This window comes from Diorhabda carinulata, unplaced genomic scaffold (genome assembly GCF_026250575.1).
Source record: "Diorhabda carinulata isolate Delta unplaced genomic scaffold, icDioCari1.1 Dcau_16, whole genome shotgun sequence".
In the NCBI taxonomy this organism is placed as follows: domain Eukaryota; kingdom Metazoa; phylum Arthropoda; class Insecta; order Coleoptera; family Chrysomelidae; genus Diorhabda; species Diorhabda carinulata.
The window spans coordinates 147,501-152,518 of record NW_026613961.1 but is presented as its reverse complement, the minus strand read 5'-3'; positions in this window follow the sequence as shown (position 1 = coordinate 152,518).

The window sequence follows — 5,018 nt, the reverse complement described above, 5'->3', positions numbered from 1 at the left end:
GTTGAATTGTGTAAAATGAATGGAAATTTTTTTTATGTAGAAGCCGTTCGAGGTATATTATATAAAAGTGTTATGAAAATATTAACAATAACGGAAAAAAGTATTATGAAATTAGATGGCCGCTCGATGTATGAACGTACGAGGTGTATTATATAAAAGTTTTATGAAAATAGTAATAATTATGAAAAACAAAGTATTACGAAACTACCTAAGTTTGGTGACTGGCCGGCAGAGGGCGCTAGTGTCTATAAAACCGTGTTCAGTTTGTCGTCTGGCCGGCAGAGGGCGCTAGTGTCTATAAAACTGTGTTTGGTTTGTCTTCTGGCCGGCAGAGGGCGCTAGTCTCTATAAAAATGTGTTTAGTTTGTCGTCTCTCCGGCAGAGGGCGCTAGTGTCTATAAAACCGTGTTCAGTTTGTCGTCTGGCCGGCAGAGGGCGCTAGTGTCTATAAAACTGTGTTTGGTTTGTCTTCTGGCCGGCAGAGGGCGCTAGTGTCTATTAAACCGTGTTAAGTTCGGTGACTGGCCGGCAGAGGGCGCTAGTGTCTATTAAACCGTGTTAAGTTCGGTGACTGGCCGGCAGAGGGCGCTAGTGTCTATAAAACCGTATTAAGTTTGGTGTCTGGTCGGCAGGATATAGCAACTTGTCGAAAAAGTTGAATTGTGTAAATTGAATGGAAATTTTTTTTATGTAGAAGCCGTTCGAGGTATATTATATAAAAGTGTTATGAAAATATTAACAATAACGGAAAAAAGTATTATGAAATTAGATGGCCGCTCGATGTATGAACGTACGAGGTGTATTATATAAAAGTTGTATGAAAATAGAAATAATAATGAAAAACAAGTATTATGAAATTTAATTCCGCTCGATATAGGAACTTGTCGAGAAAGATGATATGTGAAGTTGAATGGAGATGTTTTGTATGTAGAAGTCGTCCGAGGTGTATGACATAAAAGTGTTATGAAAATATTAACGATAAAGAAAAAAAGTATTATGAAATTAGATCGTCGCTCGATGTATGAACGTACGAGGTGTATTATATAAAAGTTGTATGAAAATAGTAATAATTATGAAAAGCAAAGTATTACGAAATTAGCTAAGTTCGGTGACTGGCCGGCAGAGAGCGCTAGTGTCTATAAAACGGTGTTTAGTTTGTCTTCTGGCCGGCAGAGGGCGCTAGTGTCTATTAAACCGTGTTAAGTTCGGTGACTGGCCGGCAGAGGGCGCTAGTGTCTATAAAAAGGTGTTTAGTTTGTCGTCTCTCCGGCAGAGGGCGCTAGTGTCTATAAAAAGGTGTTTAGTTTGTCGTCTCTCCGGCAGAGGGCGCTAGTATCTATAAAACCGTGTTCAGTTTGTCGTCTCTCCGGCAGAGGGCGCTAGTGTCTATAAAACAGTGTTAAGTTCGGTGACTGGCCGGCAGAGGGCGCTAGTGTCTATAAAACCCTATTAAGTTTGGTGTCTGGTCGGCAGGATATAGGAACTTGTCGAAAGAGTTGAATTGTGTAAATTGAATGGAAATTTTTTTTATGTAGAAGCCGTTCGAGGTATATTATATAAAAGTGTTATGAAAATATTAACAATAAAGGAAAAAAGTATTATGAAATTAGATGGCCGCTCGATGTATGAACGTACGAGGTGTATTATATAAAAGTTGTATGAAAATAGAAATAATAATGAAAAACAAGTATTATGAAATTTAATTCCGCTCGATATAAGAACTTGTCGAGAAAAATGATTTGTGAAGTTGAATGGAGATGTTTTGTATGTAGAAGTCGTCCGAGGTGTATGACATAAAAGTGTTATGAAAATATTAACGATAAAGAAAAAAAGTATTATGAAATTAGATCGCCGCTCGATGTATGAACGTACGAGGTGTATTATATAAAAGTTGTATGAAAATAGAAATAATAATGAAAAACAAGTATTATGAAATTAAATTTCGCTCGATATAGGAACTTGTCGAGAAAGATGATTTGTGAAGTTGAATGGAGATGTTTTGTATGTAGAAGTCGTCCGAGGTGTATGACATAAAAGTGTTATGAAAATATTAACCATAAGGAAAAAAAGTATTATGAAATTAGATCGCCGCTCGATGTATGAACGTACGAGGTGTATTATATAAAAGTTGTATGAAAATAGTAATAATTATGAAAAGCAAAGTATTACGAAATTAGCTAAGTTCGGTGACTGGCCGGCAGAGGGCGCTAGTGTCTATAAAACGGTGTTTAGTTTGTCTTCTGGCCGGCAGAGGGCGCTAGTGTCTATTAAACCGTGTTAAGTTCGGTGACTGGCCGGCAGAGGGCGCTAGTGTCTATAAAAAGGTGTTTAGTTTGTCGTCTCTCCGGCAGAGGGCGCTAGTGTCTATAAAAAGGTGTTTAGTTTGTCGTCTGGCCGGCAGAGGGCGCTAGTGTCTATAAAACCGTGTTCAGTTTGTCGTCTGGCCGGCAGAGGGCGCTAGTGTCTATTAAACCGTGTTAAGTTCGGTCACTGGCCGGCAGAGGGCGCTAGTGTCTATAAAACAGTGTTAAGTTCGGTGACTGGCCGGCAGAGAGCGCTAGTGTCTATAAAACCGTGTTAAATTTGGTGTCTGGTCGGCAGGATATAGGAACTTGTCGAAAAAGTTGAATTGTGTAAAATGAATGGAAATTTTTTTTATGTAGAAGCCGTTCGAGGTATATTATATAAAAGTGTTATGAAAATATTAACAATAACGGAAAAAAGTATTATGAAATTAGATGGCCGCTCGATGTATGAACGTACGAGGTGTATTATATAAAAGTTTTATGAAAATAGTAATAATTATGAAAAACAAAGTATTACGAAACTACCTAAGTTTGGTGACTGGCCGGCAGAGGGCGCTAGTGTCTATAAAACCGTGTTCAGTTTGTCGTCTGGCCGGCAGAGGGCGCTAGTGTCTATAAAACTGTGTTTGGTTTGTCTTCTGGCCGGCAGAGGGCGCTAGTCTCTATAAAAATGTGTTTAGTTTGTCGTCTCTCCGGCAGAGGGCGCTAGTGTCTATAAAACCGTGTTCAGTTTGTCGTCTGGCCGGCAGAGGGCGCTAGTGTCTATAAAACTGTGTTTGGTTTGTCTTCTGGCCGGCAGAGGGCGCTAGTGTCTATTAAACCGTGTTAAGTTCGGTGACTGGCCGGCAGAGGGCGCTAGTGTCTATTAAACCGTGTTAAGTTCGGTAACTGGCCGGCAGAGGGCGCTAGTATCTATAAAACCGTGTTCAGTTTGTCGTCTCTCCGGCAGAGGGCGCTAGTGTCTATAAAAAGGTGTTTAGTTTGTCGTCTCTCCGGCAGAGGGCGCTAGTATCTATAAAACCGTGTTCAGTTTGTCGTCTCTCCGGCAGAGGGCGCTAGTGTCTATAAAACAGTGTTAAGTTCGGTGACTGGCCGGCAGAGGGCGCTAGTGTCTATAAAACCCTATTAAGTTTGGTGTCTGGTCGGCAGGATATAGGAACTTGTCGAAAGAGTTGAATTGTGTAAATTGAATGGAAATTTTTTTTATGTAGAAGCCGTTCGAGGTATATTATATAAAAGTGTTATGAAAATATTAACAATAAAGGAAAAAAGTATTATGAAATTAGATGGCCGCTCGATGTATGAACGTACGAGGTGTATTATATAAAAGTTGTATGAAAATAGAAATAATAATGAAAAACAAGTATTATGAAATTTAATTCCGCTCGATATAAGAACTTGTCGAGAAAAATGATTTGTGAAGTTGAATGGAGATGTTTTGTATGTAGAAGTCGTCCGAGGTGTATGACATAAAAGTGTTATGAAAATATTAACGATAAAGAAAAAAAGTATTATGAAATTAGATCGCCGCTCGATGTATGAACGTACGAGGTGTATTATATAAAAGTTGTATGAAAATAGAAATAATAATGAAAAACAAGTATTATGAAATTAAATTTCGCTCGATATAGGAACTTGTCGAGAAAGATGATTTGTGAAGTTGAATGGAGATGTTTTGTATGTAGAAGTCGTCCGAGGTGTATGACATAAAAGTGTTATGAAAATATTAACCATAAGGAAAAAAAGTATTATGAAATTGGATCGCCGCTCGATGTATGAACGTACGAGGTGTATTATATAAAAGTTGTATGAAAATAGTAATAATTATGAAAAGCAAAGTATTACGAAATTAGCTAAGTTCGGTGACTGGCCGGCAGAGGGCGCTAGTGTCTATAAAACGGTGTTTAGTTTGTCTTCTGGCCGGCAGAGGGCGCTAGTGTCTATTAAACCGTGTTAAGTTCGGTGACTGGCCGGCAAAGGGCGCTAGTGTCTATAAAAAGGTGTTTAGTTTGTCGTCTCTCCGGCAGAGGGCGCTAGTGTCTATAAAAAGGTGTTTAGTTTGTCGTCTGGCCGGCAGAGGGCGCTAGTGTCTATAAAACCGTGTTCAGTTTGTCGTCTGGCCGGCAGAGGGCGCTAGTGTCTATTAAACCGTGTTAAGTTCGGTCACTGGCCGGCAGAGGGCGCTAGTGTCTATAAAACAGTGTTAAGTTCGGTGACTGGCCGGCAGAGAGCGCTAGTGTCTATAAAACCGTGTTAAATTTGGTGTCTGGTCGGCAGGATATAGGAACTTGTCGAAAAAGTTGAATTGTGTAAAATGAATGGAAATTTTTTTTATGTAGAAGCCGTTCGAGGTATATTATATAAAAGTGTTATGAAAATATTAACAATAACGGAAAAAAGTATTATGAAATTAGATGGCCGCTCGATGTATGAACGTACGAGGTGTATTATATAAAAGTTTTATGAAAATAGTAATAATTATGAAAAACAAAGTATTACGAAACTACCTAAGTTTGGTGACTGGCCGGCAGAGGGCGCTAGTGTCTATAAAACCGTGTTCAGTTTGTCGTCTGGCCGGCAGAGGGCGCTAGTGTCTATAAAACTGTGTTTGGTTTGTCTTCTGGCCGGCAGAGGGCGCTAGTCTCTATAAAAATGTGTTTAGTTTGTCGTCTCTCCGGCAGAGGGCGCTAGTGTCTATAAAACCGTGTTCAG